Source organism: Miniopterus natalensis, chromosome 9, assembly GCF_054644295.1.
Source record: "Miniopterus natalensis isolate mMinNat1 chromosome 9, mMinNat1.hap1, whole genome shotgun sequence".
Classification (NCBI taxonomy): Eukaryota; Metazoa; Chordata; class Mammalia; order Chiroptera; family Miniopteridae; genus Miniopterus; species Miniopterus natalensis.
Genome location: NC_142089.1, coordinates 43,901,411 through 43,923,343, shown reverse-complemented (window position 1 = coordinate 43,923,343; position 21,933 = coordinate 43,901,411). Strand labels below are relative to the sequence as shown.

At 35.9% G+C, this 21,933-nt stretch overlaps 1 protein-coding gene and 1 non-coding gene across 2 annotated transcripts in view; both read left to right on the top strand.

The window, feature by feature from the left end:
* The window catches only part of NEGR1 (neuronal growth regulator 1), a 724,815-nt gene that overhangs the window by 613,285 nt on the left and 89,597 nt on the right, over positions 1-21,933 (top strand). The gene's annotated exons all lie outside the window — the stretch shown is intronic.
* LOC148092449 (U6 spliceosomal RNA) lies at positions 2,073-2,179 on the top strand. The gene has a single exon (XR_015715076.1). It is a non-coding gene; the product is annotated as a U6 spliceosomal RNA (small nuclear RNA).

Here is a 21,933-nt window from a genome sequence, read left to right as displayed (position 1 = left end):
GCTATTCAGAGAGCACATCATGTCCTGCCCTCTCAACACCCCATATTCTCAAGAGCAGAGCCCCGTACAGGCTACATGGTAGCTGGACTTGTTAGCAGCTTGCACCAGCAATGAATCCATCCAACACCCCTTCCTGTTGCTGTCTGTCTCCAGCCTAGACAGAGCACATAATTCGAATATGGAAGTTAAAGTTTAGTGTATTGGCTCCCTGAAAGGTTTTCCCTAACTGTGCATCATAGTTACATGATAGAGCCCCCCGCTACGTGCTCCTAAATGACCCTGTGTTTGTTTCCCATAGTTTTCACCACAGTGTAAATTATGTAATTATTTTGTTGATTTGTTTATTGCTAATCTCTCATACAATATATTTTAAAGAGAAGGGAATTTGTCATATCACCACTGAATCCACACACTTAGCATCATGTCAGGAAAATAGATACGCAAAAGGCGTGTTTAAAAAGGAATTAAAAACTTCAAAATAATCTGATTTGTTGGTGTGACAGTGATCAGGCATCTCTTCTCTAGGAAACCCCCTGGGATCATCTCTCAAGCCTTTGTCCTTGGTCTTTGGTATTTTTTTTTCTTACCTGAGCCAATAGCATAGCTGTTCCTTCGCAGGTCTTGTTTTCTGAAAACATTGGTATCCAAAAAGTTGTATCATTGCCCCATGGCTTCAACAGAGCAATGGGACGACTCTAGGAACACATATGCTGCCAGCCTTTTCGGTTCCTGCTGTTCCATGTTGAGCCTCTCCTAATCCACCTGACTCCCAGAAGCTGCACGTGAGAACGACTCACTTCGTCACATTCCTGTTACAGGTATCCCACAGCGTCCTTCTCTGTCTTAAGGTCTTCCATTGTAGGCCATTTCACACTGGCCAACAGGTAGCCTCATTTAGCAGATCTTCAGTGAATCCAGTACTCAAGGGACATTTGCCACCATCCTCAAACTGCCTTTTTTATTACAAGTTTTCAGGTTTTTTCTTTATTGCCCAGTGTTTAAAAATATATCACCCAAATAGGGCCTAGGAATAGCTAGAGATTAAAAACTTTCTCCCATGATATCAGGAGTTTTGGATCGTAATTAGAGAGCAAGGGTACATATTTAGTATTTTTCTACTATACTGTGTTAGGTGTCTCATCTTGGTTATTCATCTTGAAAAACCCTCTGTACCCATGAGCATTAACTTATAAGAGATCTCACAGCTAGTATATGACAGAGATTTAAATCCATTTCTGCCTGACTCCAACCATATGAAAAGCACACCTCACATGGCTAAGTCTCAGTAATAGTGTTGATTTAAATTCATCAAACTACCTTTTAGATCCAATGTGTCAAACTGATAAGTAACGTGCTAATGCAGTGAAATAGGCATCACAAAGCATCTGGCCATTTGCCAACCCCTCGGGGATCCCTGTGCCAACAAAAATCCAGAAGCAGTCGCTAAAAGCCACTCTTCTGGACAGTCGTATGTGGGCAAGAATTGGAAAGGGCTCGCATGTTGCAGTTCAGTCCTTGGAAGTAATTAGGGTTTTATAAGTTTAAGACAATACACAGTCCAAGTGTTAATTACCAGCTGTCTAGGCTCTGCATTTCCTTGCGTGACATCAATACAATGGACTTCTGTAAATACATCGGTTTTTAATACTCCTCTTTCGGAACCATGCTGTATCCTTAACTACATTCTTTTGACTCTGATACTTGTTCTAATTTGTATTAGAGAGGAAACCAAGTGTGTTTGCCAAAAGCTGAGACATGTATTGTCCTGTGATATTGAGAGGTATGTTTCAGAAATAACACCACACTCTGGTCAGATCCTTTCCAGAGATTATCTATACAATGATGAAAGTCACATAGCCTGGCCTCAGAGTGCTATTGAAATATTCATGAACACCTAAAGTTCCTCAATGGCCTTTGAGACGATGCTATATTTACTGAAAGCTGGTAGTCTACTTAGAAGAAGTATGGGGCAAACATTTCAATCTATAGCAATCCATAGCATGGGCCAAAATTCTTCCAAAATTGTTCTCTCAAAATCTGACCCAGTAGAGAAATAGATTAAAACAACTGTGGTGCTCGCTTCGGCAGCACATGTACTAAAATTGGAATGATACAGAGAAGATTAGCATGGCCCCTGTGCAAGGATGACATGCGAATTCATGAAGTGTTCCATATTTTTTGAAATCAATAAAAAATATATTTAAACAACAACAACAAACAACTGTGATATGTCTAGAAAGTTATTAATATTAAGCGTACGAGTACACCATCTGTTATTAATGCTCCTTTGTTACTACAGAAAGTGTTTTCCTTGCTCAGAACTAGCTTTGGGAAGACTGAGAGGATATTTGATATTCAAAGAAGTCATTTTGACCAAGATTAAGTATAGCAACATTTATGCTGCCTTGGGAGATATTTCAGGAAGATAAGAGACAGGCTTATTTTAGTTTTGACATAGCGTTTTGTCTTCAAACGGATCCTGGAGGTGCGCACACATAGAGAGATGCTCAAAGCAACTCTAACCCTAGGCTTCTGTGAAGCCTCCTTTACCCTCTCACATGCACATACGCACTGAAACGCTGCAGACAACAGCTACATGGAGCATATTCCTTCCACCAGGCACAAAAGCGTCTTCAAAATCAGTGCAGAATGATCTTGTATATTTGTAAAGTTGCAGTGGATTTTTGGTGGGTGAGTGCAGCTAATGTTGACATGTAGGCTCTCCCTTGTAAAGATTTGGAAATATTTTTGCAATTTTTTTCATGAAAAGAAATTGTTTTCTTGAGGGAAAAAATTACTTTTGAAGTTGAATTATATGATAGTCACAACAAAGTGTTGATAGTGCTGTAATAGTTTTAAAGGTCATTTATCATAATTTCGATTAAAAATAAGTTAATTATTATAGAGCTATGATTAATTATTTGCCAGGCAGTCACTGTGCGAGTGATTCATATGCATTTTCTCATTTACCCTTGCTACAATGTTGAATGGTAGATATTATTGTTATCTTCATTTTATGAAATGCACAAACTTAGAGGGGGTGAGTAGCTTATAAGAACTGGACTCAGGGTTTGGTCCTAGGTAAGTTTCCTGCAGAGCCACTATTATTAACCACTGTGCTAAAACATCTTTTAAACAAAGACCATGTGATGGAAACAAAAATAACTCGGTGAAGTTTGTGGGTCAACTATTATAACTTCTTAATTATATATCAGAAAAGTGGGCTTGGGTTAGAATTACACACCTAAGTTAGCAGGTAGGGATGGAACTTAAGTCCTCTGATTGCCAGGGCAGTGCTGTCTGTCTGCATTAGACTGTCTGGCCATTGATGTCAGTTACAACCCCTTGAGTATTCACAGATCACGTGTGTTTTTCTCCAGAGGCGAAAGTGTGATGTCTAAATTGTCCTCACTGCACAGAGTCTCTGCTGTCCCAGTGCCCTGTGAGGCCTGACATACACTTTACTGGCCTCCCCACAGAGGTAAAAGGAAGGGTCACCTTTTCTGTCTTCTGTGTCCAATGTAGCTCACAGTCTCTTCTGTGGCTTCCATCAGCACTAACCTTGGTCGTTCCAGGGCAACATCCTCTTTATTCTACTGTGAAATGACATTGCTTCCACTCCACGATGATTGGGAGTCAGAGCTTTCAGATGAAACCATGGCAACCAAAAGGATTAATTTCTGCCACGTCTCACCACACAATCATGTTATCTCTCAACAGTCTAAAAGATAACTCGCACACATCACAGCTGTGTAATAACAGAAAGATAAAATAACAACCAAGAAACCAAATATGAGCTCCCAAAATACATAGAAATAAAAGGGTTTCATACTGGACAATTCTAGCGCTAAATTGTGTGTGCAGAGTAAAAAAAAAATTAAATAATTGTTATTGAGGTCTATAGAAAGTGTAATTACAAATTACTTCTTATAATACACTTTGTTTCCTCAACACCTTGTTTTAAAAGCATTTCCTCCTATCCTGGCCAAAATCACATTTTCTAACAAAGTAAAATCTTGTTTTTCACAACACCTCATTTTTCCACAGAACTGTTGAAAATGTCTGTCTTGGTGAACTTCTCTTCACCTCTGTTTTATGTACAATTAAAACCATATCTTTTGCTGAGGCCATTCCCCACAGTAATACAATTGCCTACAATGATATATTCTGCCGTTAACCCTGGAGCGCTCGCTCTGATTCTCGGTGTAATGAGACACATGAGAAAGTCTCACTGAGAACGTTTACTGTTGTTCATCAGGAGAGCCCACTTGGCACCTCCTGAAGAATATTTCACTGCTTACAAGTTGATTACTAGGATGAAAAAACAGCTCAAATCTGATCCATATAAAAACAACCAACATTCTTGAAAGCTAAGCAATATCTGGTCAAACTACTGTGCTAACAGAGTGGGAGTTTACAAGTTCAAGGTTCTTATTTGATTGTGTGATCCAGTTACGAGCACATCCTCTGCGCTGTTTGGAGAATTGGGCCTCTATGGCATTAAGACTTCTACAGCGTAAGCAACTATGTGTAGTGTTGCCTTGGAATATGAGAACAAGATTTGAAAATCGTGTTACAAACCCTTTTCTCATGCAAAGTCCTCTATTATAGAAGCCTCCAAAATTAACATTGAATCTGTCTTTCTTCCAATTTGGGTGACAGAAACCACTCGTTTATTAGCTGCCTCTAATAGAAAGACTGACCCTATTATTGGGAAAGTTAGTAATAAAGAGTTGTAAGATCCCTTGTACAGCAATGTCCCATGTAAGTAATTATAGCTGTTATGAACGTCAGCACAGTGTTTCTTCTGGAAGGTGAGAAAGGAATGCTAAGACATCCTATCACAGCATCTCTCCCATTTCTACTGCTTATTAGCTGTGTGACTATGAGCACGATAGTTAACCTCTCTGTGCTCCATTATCTCATCTGCAAAGGGGGAATTAATAATAGTGTGTGCCTCATCGATTCTTTGGGATAAGGAAATGAGTTAATATATAGTTAATATATGTAACTGTACCTGGCACATATTAAGAATTTAATAAATGTCAGTAACTGAAATTAATATAATAATAATTTCTGTTGTTATAATGTTCAAGAAGTAGTTTCCTGAAAAATCGAATCAATGCTTGGGGAGTATAAAGAAATCTATAGTAGATTTATTGGATCTAGTCAGTTTCAACTATTATCCAAACTGTGTTTTCTGCGTAATAAAAGATTTTATTAAAAAGAACTTGGCCATATTGAGTTAGTGGGATCATTATATTTTGTTTGGAGATATAAGGGGGAAATTATTTTTAAATACCTCTGTATATCCTAATAATGCATGCCTACAATTTGGCACAAAAGCCTCATTTTAAAATTAAAGTGCATTTCTCCCTCACAAAACTTATAGAAGCTTAATCTATAAATGTCTACTCTTACTTAAATCAGAACTGTTAAATACCTTGAATTCTATAGTTGTTTTCCAAGAGCCAATATGACTCCCAAATAGTTACCCCAAAGCATAATATATTAACTTTTTAATTGGAAAAAAAAAATCAGTGTTCACATTCTAGGTGGAATTTAGTTAATTAGATTGTTTCAACTGCTCATGATGTTCTCCGTCATTTTCTAACTAGTAAAGTTAAACCTCCCCAAATCCTAACACTCTACTTTTCTTGTCATTGATTCAGATATTAATTTTTTTCATCCACTTCTATAATAACAAAAACTACTCCGCTGCTCACTCTGACTTGGTTGTATACATAAAGTATCTTTAATCCTACCAACAGCCCTCTGAGTAGGAGCTAGTATCTAAATTCCACAAAGGAAGTCGCGGGTCGGAGAAACGTGTTAAGTTGCTCACCACATACCTAAAGGGTGGCAGGTTCGCGAGTTAATACCAGTTTAACTTGGGTCCTTCCTGACTCACCAAACTGTCACAAACTTCAGCACGAGCTGATTCTAATCTTGACCTCACTTCCTCTGCTTTCTCTTCTGCTCGCGCTGACCCAGTCCTGTGGGTGACCCCTAGCTTTTCATAATCTGAATCTTCAACTCAACCGACGCATCTGATCCCATTGTGTTTTACATAAAATTACCTTCCTAGGGATTCTACTGTATCTTGAGCTATGTGGGGGGAAATATTTTGGATTCACTATGAAACTAAACTACATTATGGAATGGATCCTATGTACAGCATAATTTTTCAGGCGCTAAATAAAAGACCTATGAGACAGTGGGGCTTTAAATTAGTGGTTTAACTCTACATAAACAAGCACAGTGAAGAGCTTGGTTCAAAAGATAGCTGTCTGTTTCTGCCATCCTGGAATCGAGATGAAGTTGTCATTGTCATTGTATGCCACTCCATCTTGTTCAATGTACACTCAAATAAGCGTTAGAATTTCAAAACAGTGGAAACCAAACAGTTGAAGGAATTGAAGTGCAAATGTCCAAATTACTAAACAAAGAAAACTCTGTTCACTGTCCTACTGAATTTAGTTTTCCCCTGAATAAGTATGCTGGTTAAGTTTCTATCTTTCAAGCCATTTTATGCTTTCAATTTTCTTTTTAATTATAAAATTCTTTTTTTTTTTTTGAGTACACACTTTAAATATATATTAATCAGATTTGCTAGGTAGCATTAAACTAAGTTTAACATAAACTTTCATTTTTTTGAAGGAGCTTTTCCAAGAAAAATGAAAACCATAAATGCATAAAAAAATATTTGAGGGTTATTATACAGCCTAACAAAAGAACAATTTTTAAATTAAAGCAGCATTTCTCTATGATATTTTATTTCAAATTTTAATTTTCTATAAATAATGGAATTTTGACATAAGCATCGAATGTTCTAATATTTTAAAGACCTACGTTATATAGCCCATAAGCTCCATGAAACCAGGCTTTTTTCTTAAAGTTTCTTTATCTTTATTATTGAGAATATTACAGATGTCCCCTTTTTTCACCATTGATCCCCTCTACCCCACATCCATCCCCCCCAGGCTTTCTCCATACCAATGTCTGTGTCCATGGGTTGTGCTTATAAACATGTAAGTTCTCTGATTAATCTCTCCCCACCCACTCACCCCTCCCCGCCTTCCCTCTGAGATCCCTCAGTCTGTTCCATGCTTCTATATCTCTGAAACCAGGCATTTTTAACTATTTTAATAGCTGCTATAATTCCAGCACCTAAAGTAAAAGATATTGGAATATTAATTGTGATACATTAATACATATAGCTGTCCTTGGAAAAGAAAATTAGAAAAATTCCCACATTTTTTAGTAATCTAGTGCAGAGGTGTCTTACTTAGTTATCACTTGTTAATGACATCAAATCACACTGCCAGATGGATGACAAGACTTTTGAATTTTTAATTGTAACTTTTCTAATTATTTGTCAATATCTCATTTCAAAAGTTATAGTCCCCCTTCTCAGGTCTACTGAAACTTAAGCCATGATCTTAGTCACCTCTCCTGAACATTGTACATGATCCATTGGCCCAGAACAGTCAGGAAACTATTCAGGGAATCCTGCAGACTGGGACACACACAAACTTTTTAACTAGGTTAAAAAAGAGTAGGTTACCTGTGTGTAATTAGTACTGAAATAAGTCTCCTAGGACAATGCATTATTAATTAATATCTCAAAATGCATTATTAATGTCTCAAAAATGCCATGTTTTCCTGATGTTTGCATTCTTCAATAAAAATTGTTCATATCCTTTAAGATTGCCAATAATGGTGTTTAATTTTTGTATTGCTATTATTTTTATGATCACCACCATTTAACACTTGAAAAGAAGCAATCTTATTTAAAAAGTTAAGTTAGAAGTGTAAATCTTAAATAATAGCACATATGTAATTTAAAATGCCATATTATTTGTTAGATACTTGCTGGAAAATTAAAGTTGATACACCAGTGACATAGTTACCCTTTAGCTATGTCTAGACCATAGCCAGCAGTGCCTTGTAGTCATAAATATATTTCAGGTAATTCAAAATGTGTACATGTTTCTGTATATGTGTGGGTTGTATGTGTGTTTACTTCCTACATAGAGACATGAAGGCAGGCATAACTGGTCTTCCAAGTGGCCAAATTCTGTCATTATGCTTGTAAAAATACAAGATTGATCTTCAAAAAGACTTTTTGAGTTCATTTGAATTTTAACCATTTTTTTTAGTATATATTAAGAAACAACAACTGATTGAAACACTTTATAGCAACTAGCATGAGCTCTCATGGGATAAGGCATTGTACATATGGGGTTTAGTGTTTTCCTAGAAGGAAGTTTTGAGAACTCCAAGGGTCAGTCTTAAGGACAGCATAACATGATGCTGTAGATTAGAATTCAGAAAGGGCTCCTAAATGTTGGCTCAGTATGAAATATGACTTAATGCCAAGGACTCTGATGGGGTTTTGTGTAACCTCAGAGATTGGATTTTGTTCAGTGGTTTCCAAGGTCAGGGAAGCCTTCAAATACAACACCACCTGTGTATATGTTGCATGATTGTTGATTGTCTCATGAGTGTTTGTCTTTTATGTATGATTAATACACAAAATGTTTTTCTTTTCTTTCCTTTTCCCTTTTTGTAGAAATTATTGAGCCTACTACCTCTAGTCCTGTCACAAGTCCAGGTCAGTATCCACATACATTCACAAAGTATGTCTGGGTACTTTCTCCATTAAACAAGACCTCTTCATTGTTACAGAAATAAACTGAGTTGAATACGGGCCGCATGCTTGCGGTGCTGCTCTAATGTCTGTCAACTTGTCCTTGTCTATCTGTGACTTGCCCTCCCTTTGGATTTTGTGATCTGACCCCGATGTGAGACTAATATATTTTATTTTGTTCTTTAGGGTGTATGCAGTAAATCTGTATCACATTGTGTAAGCGTTGCAAGGCGATTAGCTTCTGCAATATCTTTGCAAACAGATCTGTAGAGAGTTTGTGGTGTTTCCTGAGTAGCTATTTAAAAACTATTTACTTCGGTTTAGTATTTCATTATTATAAAATCATTACAAAACACAATAGCATTTAGTGCTTCTAAAGGGAACGAGAGCTGGGGTAAAACCTATACTTCTACTCTTGGAATATTATAGTGGGAGATTTTGGTCTCTTGAAACTGACAAGTCAAAGGACTTATTTCAGTTGTGTTTTATTTTGATTGTTCCAAATCAACCAGAAATACTCAGTCTGAAAAAATAGGTCATTGGTATAAGTGTGTTTTTAAGCGTTGTTTTCTATTGTGAACATTTCTGAGTGACATGAAATCAAGATAAAAGCTACTGATATTAGAAACAATCTTTATCTTGTTATATAGGAATTTAGCAGTTCATTTTGAATGTTGACTGCTGGCTCTTTAACAGGAAAGTAGAACGTTAAAGTTATTTAGCTTTGGAAAGTTCATAGGAATTTCTTGTAACTGCTGAGTAAAAGGATTTGTTGATGCTGCCAACCCATGAAGAGGTATAAGTTGGTTAAGTAGTTGTTTCTCCTCTCATTCCAGAAATGGCTCTAAATTTTAGTCTAAAACAGGATTTGCTGATCTGAGAAACTGAATATTTTAGAAATGAAAAAAAAAAAAAACTATCTCAAATTGTAATCAATCAAAAATGCTTAAAATTACTTTAGATGATTATGAATTACCCCCACCCTGCAAATGAAACAAGTTTGAGTAAGTCTATGATTATGTATTTAAAGAATCTCATAATATAACACTTTCTGGTCAAATTATAGAATACATTTCATAATCCCTCAACTGAAGCATATTTGAAAAGTCTATTTTAAATGATTTTATAGTTGATACAGACAAGGTTTACGTTATATAATTAATAACATTTTTCTATTTTAAAGGTAAGGTTAATGGCTTCCCGAGTTTGAGTGTCATGTTAATATAATTAGAACTATTAGTCATTTGAATCTTATTTTTCTCTTAACTTATAAAAAGATTCATGAAGTCTGATTGTTATGAATACCTATGGCTTCCACAGAGTTATGTAACCTCAGGTTCATATAAGATCTTAGAATTGTTAGTCTTGCCAGTAAACTTTTTGATCTCTTTTTTCTCCATCAATTTTAAAGAGGATATTAAGTAAATTCCATATCACTTTATCACCTCCTGAACTGAAGGGAAGATTAGATAAGTATTTACTTTCTTCTTAGACCATTGCCCTAACTATTGGAGGAAGTCTTGGTAAGTTAAAAAGATAGTTTATCTTCCTTATTTATTCAAATAAAGAAGAGTGGATTGCAAAATATTTCAAGGAGTGGTGTTTGGAGGCATTTAGTAGCATAATATTTGCTGACTTTGTGAGTTTTGGGAAATTTTCATATAAGATAAGTTTAAAATGACTTTTTCAGTAGACTATTTGTATCAAACGTTCTTTCAATGGCAGGGACTCAAAAAAAAAAAAAAAAAAAATCACAGGCCATAAAGCAAACAAAGAAATTGCTCTTGCTTCTACAAAGATTCATATTTCTTCAAACAATGCCTAGCATAAGGGTTAAGAACATGGACTTTGCAATCAACTGCTAGGTTTGAATCCTAGGTCTGCTACCGTTTAGCTGTGTAAACTTAATCAAGTTACCTAACCTCTCTCTGCTTCAAATTCTTCATTTGTAAAATAGGTTGAGGTAGGGTAATAATAGTACCTTCCATAAAGAGCTATTATGAAATTGAGTATGTCAGTATTGGTAAAGCACCTAGTACATAGGAAGTATGATAAAAGTGTAGATTAAATTTTGAAAAAATATGCATATAACATATATGTATGTAAATTATACATATGCAACACATATGTATATAAAATACACATATATGTTAAATATACGTATAGATATACTATATTATACAAAAATAGGACTATATAGTCTCTCAAGTACTCTGAGACCTTAAATTTATTGTCACTGCATATAGAATACTTAAAGCAACAGGCATTCAAATGGTCAAACTGCCATTATTGACCCCAAATCAGTCAATTTATTGCTAGGGTTCAATGTTTCAAAACTATGAACCCATGAAAATAGTTTAAAATTGAACTCCTTAGTATTGCAGTCTTTGACAAGGATAATGTAAGCTTTTAGAAAAGATTATTGCAGAAATATTAATAAATATATGTTAAATTGAGATCAATAGAAGGATGGAAAAACTAACAGCTTCCACTGAAACTCATCCTTCTTTAATTGTGAGTTTGTTAAAGGCCTCCAGAGATGGCTTTGCTTCATCAGGGATTTGAAGAGTATGTGCTTACAGCAGGATTTAAAGAGTGGTATAAATGATAAACAAAAGCTTTTTAAAGTACGTGCAGTCTGCTCTGCAGGATTAAAAAAAAAAGAGAAGAATTGGCAGTATATAACTCTAAGCAAAAGGTCACAGAAGGGTAGATGGGAAAATAACTTACCCCATGAATAAAGCCAATCTGTTAAAAGACCCAGTCATTTAAAGCAAAGCTTTAAAAACATGTTATCCAAATAAAAATAAGAAATGAAAATTCTCACAGAAGTATTTGAGGGATAAAAAATATCTGATTTTTAAACTAGTTCATTTACTGCTTTTACATAAGTGAGAAAGGGGAATATAAAATAACTCAAGACAGATCATATTTTTGTAATATTATTGCCCGAGAGTTAAAGCAGAGATAAAGTGGATATAGTTATGAAAATATTAGACACATTGAAAATATATTGAAGGAAGTGGATTTATATCATTTATGTCCATAAGTTCTAAAGAAATGAAGGTCCTGAAGTCATAACTTATAGTTTTATATATTCTTGACAAGTCAGAATCTGTTTCAATGCATGGGAATGAAAATTGAATTATTAAAGTAATTATTTAATAAGAGTCCATGAAATACCGTAAGTAATAATGACAAAAGAACACCCTTCTTTGATCAGTCTCAGAGTCTCAAAGTTTGAACGGTACAGTGCATTTTGTACAATGATTGAGAATTGTAGTGAATATGAAAATTTAGGCTATTTTTATTGTAATTGCCATGCTACATGCTATTCTGGGTAATGGTCTTAAAATACCTACCATTAGGCCAATAACAACAGCATCCTATTAAAGCAAGTTAACCATTTCCATTTAATATTTTTTTAATTTTACATTTTTGTCATCACTTTTGAAGTATATTTTATTTTAATATTTGACTTTCATTCGTAAAGGATGAAAAGAGGTTAAGGTTGAAGTCTGTCAACCTTGAAGAGGACAACCTTGAATAGTATCCTTAAAACTATTGGTTTGCAGGAGCAGCATGTCTGCCTGAGGACATTATACAAGTGCTCTCTACTGTGACCTTGAGCCTAAGTCAAGGCTGAAATTCCTACTCTAGAATCAAATTCACAATGGTACTCTAATTCTGATTTTACTTTTCTAGGTTATAACTATATACATATCATCAAGGTGATCATTCAAATAGTGAAAGTGCAGCCAAACCAGCATTCACTTGACTTCATGTGGACTCAAAAAAATTAATAAAGGTTAATTCAGCCAACTTTTTTCAGTCTGTAGGCAGAAGATTAAGAATCAGGGTTTGTTAATACATTATAGATGCCCAATCTAACATTTGTCCTTACTTTGTTCCTAGAAGTAATCATTAGTAGTAAATCAAAAATTATTTTGTAAATAATTTAATTTTTAACTGCATGCCATTGTTACTTGTAGTAAAAATGGCTTACTTATAAATCTTTAGGCAAATAGAAATGTGCTTTAAAAATGTGATTTTTTTTGTATTTGGAAACAAATCTTCACTGCCCTTGAAAAATGTCACTACTTGAACATGGCACATAGTATTTATCAGTGTTATAACATCATTTCTAAGTTCATGCAACAAGGCTAGTTTCATTCTGCAGCTGAGGAAAGAGACAAAACAATTGTTTTTACCCAAGTTCATTCAGCGAGCATATGGGAAAACCAAAATTAAAATGCCCAGCACATAGTTGATCATCAACTATGTGTACCTCACTTAAACAACAGAAATCATTTTTGAAAAAGCCAAATATTTTTTCTGAACTTTTCAAAAGAGGAAATGCCTTTATTCAACTTATCCCAGGAAGCCCATTTCCTTTCGTCCTTTGAAGGATACTGTTCATCATTTAGCAAACATTTACTGAGTAACAGCTGTATCAGACCCTGAGTGCTGGGAACATACGGTTATTATCTTAAGGGGTTTATAATCTATTAAGGAGAAAGGCATATGTGTAACTAACCATTATTCAAGATAATATATTCTATAATTTCTGTCTAGAGAAGGAAGAAGGCAATTTTGCCTGAAGGAAATCTTCGAATATATGAACAAGATCTTCATAGATTAAGCATACTTGGCAAAGAATGTGGGTCCCATTACAAAAAATAAAAAATAAAAATGCTTAAAAAGTCAAAGATAGAAAGTACAGAAAACAGGGCAAAATCTGATTTTATTTCTGTATCTATGTTATATACTGTGCCTCGTATTTACCAAGTTCTCCAGGTATGCCAAATGGTTTCAACAAAGATACTGAACTAGCCCTGGCCAGTTTGGCTCAGTGGTTGGAGAGTTGGCTCGAACACCAAAGGGTCACAGATTCAATTCCTAGTCAAGGGCAAGTACCTGGGTTGCAGGCCAGGGCAAGTGCAGGAGGCAACTAATTGGTGTGTCTCTCTCATATTAATGTTTCTCTCTCTCCTCCCTCCCTCTCTTCTACTCTCTCTTTAAAAAAATCAATGGAAAAAATATCCTAGGGTGAGGATTGACAACACCACCACCAACAATAACAAAAATACTGAACTAGTAAAGCGTTTGAACCAAAAATTAAACACAAACTTTAAAAAGTTTCCAGACAACTAACTACATAACACCTTTTGGTTTATATTAGGTCATATATTTTATCATTCTTTTAAACTCTCCTAAAAAGAAGATAATAAAATAAAAACAAATTTACTACCAATTAAACCAAAACTCACTCTCTTACATCGGTCCAAAAATATTTGTATGCTAACATTTTCTGTGGTAATCGAGAAAGGATATTAACCAGTTTTTTAATTGCATCATCATGCTCTATGTTAGAAAGTAAAAATGTCCATTTTGCAAGAGTTATCTTACTTTAAGAAATGAATGAGTGAATGAATGAATAAATGGTTTCAAAACTCATATGTAGTCCACAGGAGTACAGCATAAGAAGAATCTCATAAGTAACAGTAGTGTGCTTAAATAAAACTCATTTATGAATAGAAAGGGGTGAAAATAATAATTTTTTAGAACATCAAGTGCTTACATGGTACCAAGAAAAGGCTGGGTAATTAACCCCTTTGTTTATTAAATAGAAAATTTTAAAATAATGCCTAGATCAAAGGCATATACCTGACTATCTATGGATGGATGGATGGATGGATGGATGGATGGATGGATGGATGGATGGATGGATGGACAGATGACTAAATGAATGAATGGGTAGATGAATGGGTGCATGAGTAGATGATGAACTTATATGTGGTTCATGAGGCTAGAGCATAATAAATGTGAGAAAATTGGTAGAAGTTAAACATGTAAGTCAGCTCGTGAAATTTCTGTCAGTTCTCAAGAACTTATTGAGCACCTGAATGTGTCAGATCCTGTATTACCTATTAGAGATGCAAAAGTGATGGCCCACTGCTTATCTTTCAAGATTTTCACATCCCAGTGATGACAAAGACATGGAAACAGAAGAAATTACTATAATGCAATATGTGCTCTAATACAGGTATGTGTATTGCACTCTGGGAACTCTGGTTCCACCTGAGGAATGTCAGAAAAGGCTTTTTGGAGGAGGTGATTTCTGAATTCTGTAGTTTAAGCATAGGAGTAAAGGGAGAACACCATTCTACACAGGAAGCTCAGCCTGGGCAAAGGAACAGAGGCATGAAACATCACAGTGTGTTTGAGAGAAATTCCAAATAATTTCTGGAGTGTACATTGAGCAGAGAGTGCCATGAGACTAGGGAAGTAGACAGGGAAAGTTCATGAAGGGTGTTGTGTACATTGCTTGGAAGCTTGGCCTACGTAACTTTAGACATAGGCTGATTGTTAGGCTTCCTGTAACTCTTTGGGTCAAGGTAAAGGGTTAATTAACCTGAGCAAGACTGGCATCAGAAAAGATTATTTTGTTTTATCAGGGAAGAGCTGATGAGAGCCTGATATTGGACAGGGACAGTAACAAGAAGAGAATGGGACCAAGCCAAAAATTACTTAGAAGATTTGGAGGGCAAGGAAAAGGTCAAGCAAGGATGATCCACTTCTCTGTAGATGGAGGGGAACACCAGCCAGGAGAGAGCGAACATACCCCAAATACCATGCCAAGTGGTTTAGACTTTATCCTGTTGTTTGGGAAAGGATTCAGTGTTCTATTCTCTTTTAAACAGGAATAATATTACCGTGTACTTTGTAAAAGTGGAAAAGTAAGAATGGAGGTGAGGGGGCACCAAGCAGCCTATGAAAGCACAGTCCCTAGGGACAAGGTTGGTTCTAGCTCTCAGGAAAATGGTGACCTGAGTACAAACATCTCTCTAAAAGCTGGCAATGAGCTCCTAAAAAATAAGTATCAAACGTGTAATATTATTTCAAAATTTATTTTAAGGTTTGTTGGTTTTTCTAATTTGAAACAATCAAGCTTCCATTATTCTCTGATTGTTAGAGTGTAAGGAATTTAAGGCCGTTCAGAATATGTTTCAAATTCTAATAATATGACTGAATATAATGAATTCAGTTATTAATTATAATTATCCATAATTAGTTGATTAATTTCTAGATAAAAGTATAGCAGAAAATCTATGATGCAATTTAAAACATGATGGGTTTTTTTAAATGGAAAAAGTGGGGTGCTCTCTGCTCTCACTATTTTTTTCAATCCCTTTTTCCCTGACATATCATCAGCTGTTTCTCAGAATATTATTTTAGGCTATTGGTCTTTTGAATTATACTGGGCTCAAAGTAAAGCATCACCAAGCATAAGGATTAATACTTCAAAGTCAAGCACATACATACTAGTAACAAGCCTTTAATGTGTTAAATCAAATGATTGATACATAACAGAAGTATTAAGATTACTAATGATTACGCTACTCTACATACATAAAATAACACAGACTATCCACTTGAGTTCCTAATAAGTATCTACCAGGTGCATAGTAGCACATAGTACTATATAAGAAATTGTGGAGTCATATCACAATCATCAAAGCACCTAATAATGCCTTGCATTATATTTAGAGGCATGTGTCTGTCACACCTCTAGATTTCAAGATCTTTTAAAGAGAGAGGCAAGGTTTTTATTTGTTCTCTTTTTTATTTTTTGGATTTTTTTTTTTTTTTTTTTTAATCTACAGTGTCTGAAAGACTGGAACATCCAAACTCACTGCATGAATGAATAAGTGAATGAGTGAATTAATATAAGGAGTATTTCAGCATGATGAAAAATTAGAAGAATTGAAATGCATATTTTTTATATTTTATATTATAAAAGAAATAAGCATGCATTATTCCAAATCCAACATAGAGCCCAGGTTTCCATGAGGAAAGTGTTCTCATTATATACTTACTCAAAAAGAGAGAACTAAAGGCTGATGGAAAGTAGAATTTCCTCCCAAAATCCCCATGGAAGAGAGAAAATCTCTTACTCATCTAATCTTTCCTGGTTGATCAGTGGAAAGAAAGAAAATAGAGTTAATAAAAGGCAGCTCTAATCGCTGAACCCTGATTAGATGAATGTAGCAGTGTCTTGCATTTAGGATACATGCAAGATTTGTTGGATGGATGGATGATTTCCTAGGTGTATGAGATTCTTTTTGTTGCTCTAACAAATTATCATAACTACAGTGACTTAAAACAACACAAATTTATTATATTGAAGGTCAGAAGTCTGAAATAAACCTCACTGGCTAACATTAAGGTATCAACAGGACTGCATTCTTTCGTAAGGCTCTAGGGGAAAATCTGTTTTCTTACCATTTCCAGTTTCTAGAGGTTTCCCACATTTCTGTTTATGTTCTTCGTCCATCTTCAAAGCCAGCAATGGCCATCCAAGTCTTTCTCATATTACACCATGATGACACTTCTGCTTCCAGCTGTCACATTTAAGGACCCCTGTGATTACACTGGACCCACCCAGATAATAAGAATAATCTCCTTATTTTAAATCACTTGATTAGCAGCCATAATTCAATCTGCTACCTTAATTTCCCTTTGCCATGTAATGTAATAAATTTGTAGGTTCCAGTAATTACTATGTGGCTATCTTTGGGAGGCCATTTTTCTGTGTACATATCAGGTAATCAAAAGATTTCTTTTGTCTACATCTAATATTTTCTCCCAGAATTTAAGCTCCTTGGACTTTTTCAATATGCAGGTAATGAGTTTTTGAAAATGCAGGCTATTTGAGCATTGAGTTTTATGTTAAATATTTATAATCATCTATTTCAATGTAGAAGAGGTAAAAATATCTATTAAAAAGATCATACTTTCCAGGCCGCGTTATTGCCAACAATATCACAGGACTTTATAAAACAAATAAGCTGATGTTATACATATAGCCCTACCCCGCCACACACACACACACAAAGAAGACTGAAAGATCTTAATGTTAGAGATAAATCCCAACTGGCCCGCTGGTCAATTAGAGAAAGAATCTATACAGGAAAGAATCAGAAATGCTAGTAAATCTTGAAACAATTGGAGTTAATGCCTTCTGGTGTAATTAAGTGATTAGTCTTTCACTAATACATGTAGGAAACAGTTCCTTTGCTCTTGGACACAGGACTCCATAAAAGCCAACAAGCAAATGCTTGTTTGTAGTTCTTCAGAGTAGGAATGCATATATTTTATTTTATTTTATTTTATTTTATTTTATTTTATTTTATTTTATTATTTTATTTTAATTTAATTTTATTTTTTTTATTGTTCAAAATATTACAGATGTCCCTTATTCTCCCCATTGACCCCCTCCACCCAGTCCCCACCCCCCTCCCCAGTCCTTCACCACACTATTGTCTGTGGCCATGGGTTATGCATATCTGCATATAAATTCTTTGGTTAATCTCTCCGCACCCACCCGCCCCCTTCACTTTGAGATTCATCAGTCTGATCCATGCTTCTATGTCACTGAATCTATTTTGTTCATCAGTTTATTAAGTTCTTTAGATTCCACATATAAGTGAGATTGTGGGATGTTTGTCTTTCTCTGCCTGGCTTATTTTACTTAGCAAATATTCTCCAGGTCCATCCATACTGCCCCAAAGGGTACGAGATTCTTCTTTACAGCTGCGTAGTATTCCATGGTGTGAATGTCCCACAGTTTTTTATCCACTCATCTACTGATGGGCACTTGGGCTGTTTCCAGATCTTAGCTATTGTAAACTGTGCTGCTATGAACATAGGGGTGCATATATTCTTTCTGATCAGTGTTTCAGGATTCTTAGGATACATTCCTAGGAGTGGGATCACTGGGTCAAATGGCAGTTCTGTGTTAATTTTTTGAGGAACCTCCACACTGTTTTCCATAGTGGCTGCCCCAGTCTGCATTCCCACCAGCAGTGCACCAGGGCTCCCCTTTCTCCACACCCTCGCCAGCACATGTCCTGTGTTGATTTGTTGATGGTGCCATTCTGACAGGTGTGAAGTGATACGTCGTTGTGGTTTTAATTTGCATCTCTTGGCCATTTGTATGTCCTCTTTGGAAAAGTGTCTATTCAGGCCCTTTGCCCATTTTTTAATTGGGTTGTTTGTCCTCCTCTTGTTGAGTTGTATGAGTTCTTTGTACACTTTGGAAATTAGCCCCTTATGTTCTCCCCTACCATGAGTTTCATTTGTATTTTGAGGCTGATTTCTTTTGCTGTGCAGAGGCTTTGTAGTTTGGCATAGCCCCATTTGTTTATTTTTTCTTTTGTTTCTCTTCCCCTAGATGTATCAGTGAAAATCCCACTATTTGAGGTGTCTGTGACTTTACTGCCTAGTTTTCTTCCAGGATTTTTATGGTTTCATGACTTATACTTAAGTCTTTTATCCATTTTGAACATATTTTTGTGTATCAAGTAAGTTGATGATCTAGATTCATTTTTTAGGAATGCATATATTTTAAAAGAGAGAAAGTGAGAGAGAGAGACATCTTATACTTACATTTTACAATTGATAATGACAACCTGACTAGGTCCACACCATGAATGAGTATATCCTATTAGAAGTGATTTCTGCTGTCACATCTCAACAATTCTCAAATTGTATTTCATTCCTAGTACTTATATTGGCCCTTTTCTGGTTTTACCTCTTCTTCTGCCACTCTCCTCAACTCGAACCACCAAAGTCCCTTGATTTCAGGATTTCTCTCAGATTTCAAAATGAGAATATACCCAAATACCCAGATAGTGGTCTCACTACTGGTTATCTAAACCACAAGGACAAATCAGACCTGTCCATCTTCAAAGGTAAAGTCATCTCTCTTGAAATTCCTTAAGTTCAGGGATTCCTGTAGTTAGTTCCCCATTCATAAATGCATTCGCTTACTGAACATCCTTTATCAAGTATATAGAGTGTGCTAGATAAAAAAAAAATAATCTTGAGATAGCCCTAAAATATCACAATGGAGGCAGAAATGTGTTCTATCCTTTTTATCACGTCATATGTTAGAAATTCTGTTTACTGGGCTTATTTACAGCTGAGACTACGTGTGCCCATGAGGAGCAAAGCCCTTGGATAAACATCTTACACTGGTTTGCCTTTGTGACTTTTAAAGGCTTGCAGAGCATTACCCAGCTTATTTCTGCATTTGACAGAGCAGAGCAAATTATGAAGAGACATTTTATATTATTATATATTTAAAGATAACCTGAAATATATGCAAATCTCATTCTCCATGCTAACAAATGTGTGCTTCTCACAATCAGAAGAATGTGTCACTAGGTGGCACCTCTGTGCTATATTCTCTACTGAAAACTCTGTCCTTTCCGTATGCTGACTAGTGTTGGAATTTTGTAGCATCTTTTTTCTTACAGTAACATTCCTCAAAGTATGATTTGCACTAACCCCTTTAGCAAGGGCTGCTCCTACAGACTTAATAGTAACGTGCTGAAACTGTTCATACCCACTGCCAATTGAAAATGGAAAACCCCATCCTGTTGTCCGGTTGTTGAAGTGCACTGTGCTACACCACCTATTTGCATTTACTATTTCATTTGCTTGGGACTGAGCATTATAGGAGAATCTAATCAGCCAACAGAGCACAGTGATTGGGTCATAGGTATCTAAAACACGTAAAATCAAATCAATGACTAGTTTAGGGTGTCAGGCATGTCTCAACTTATTCATGAACATTGATGATTAAGATGTAGCCCTTATCCTCAAGGAACTCTCATTCCCCTGGGAATATAGACTCTATAAAAATGGAGTGATTGAGCTAGGTGATATTAAAGTATGCTTTCAACTCTTAAATTCTATGGCTTTCCTACAAAAAGGGTATAAAAGGTCTATGGTTCTAAATCAGCTGTGAAATTGCTGTGCTGTTCCTTATGAGCTTAGTTAAATTGACTGTTTCCCAGTCAGAGGGTCATAGCACTTCTGTGAATATAGTTTATCCTGAAATGTCTGAACTAAATCCAGGAATTTAGAATGAAAAAGCTTCAACTCAGGCATAGATCTCTGCTCCAGGTCAGAGGCCATGGAGCTAACCTCAAGCTAGAGAAAACGACCCTACAAATTCCTATATTACCAGACTACTAACTAAAATTCCTAAGCATGGCAAATCACATCTAACTTGTCCTTTACCCTGGCAAGTTGAAAAACCATGGGTCTTGTGCAAATGCAAAAATTTCCAGTGAGCACCTCTAACCACAGATCGATGAACCCTTCAAAGCCTGCTGCACTGGGATGGAGTGACAGAAAGCTCCCCGTGGCAAATAAAAGCAGCGTGCCTCATACCTTCTTAAGGCAGATTTGAAATCACCTTTCCATTTTCTCCATCTCCTCTCCCTTCTTGCCTTTCCCTGTCCCAGCCATGCCTGTGACACTAGAGAAGAGCTGCAGGTTAGTTGATTTTACAGATTTTTCATGCAAGGTATTTTTCATAGTAATTAATACACAGGAACCAAAATGAAGAGCTAGTTTGAGAACTTGAATAAACAAAAAAAAGGGTCCAGGCCTTTGACTGCCCTGTGTACAGTTTACAGATCTTAACAGAATGTAGGGTGTGTGTGTGTAACCCACCGAGGGAATCATTGAGACAAAACATTGCCCTTCTAAGCCCTGTGCGGGAAAGATTTCTCTGGCAGACAAGTGCAACTGGATCTGCCAAGCAGGGAGCCGTGGGTGCTTGGGGCTGGGTCTGATTCCAGACTTAATGATAACATTATAGTAACTGGGGGGGATGTCAGTAGGTCTTAGTGGACAGCACTGGATGGAAATCTAAATCACCGATATTACCATTGGCTAAGCAGTTACTCTGTAGTCAACACAGTGTTAAATAATTTTAAATACATCATCTCAGTTAACCTTTATGACAACCCTAAGGGTAGATATTTTCATCCCAATTTCCAGAAGAAACTGAAGCCAAGATAGATAAGTAAGTCACTGCAGTCAGGGTTTATCTGACTCTAAATTCTGTGATCTTAAGAAATAAGCCTGTTTCTCAGCTGAGAGTCTCACCCATACTCTTAGGGGCCCACAAATTTTAAGAGAATTTTAAATTTTTTCTTTTCATTTGTATGACAATCCTTAGAGAATCAGTTTGCCAGATATAAGAAAAGACATTCCCCTATGTAATGAATAATAACAAAGTTTTAAAAATCCCAAGTCTATGCACAAAGTCTCAGGTCCACAAGAACATGTTATCTCTACAGTAGGAATTCATACATGTCTCAGTTTGGAAAACACTGCTTCAAAATAAACTGCCTAAGACCTCGGTTTGAATGTGACTTGATGAATTTACTGACTATGTGATCTTAAAAAGGTTTCTT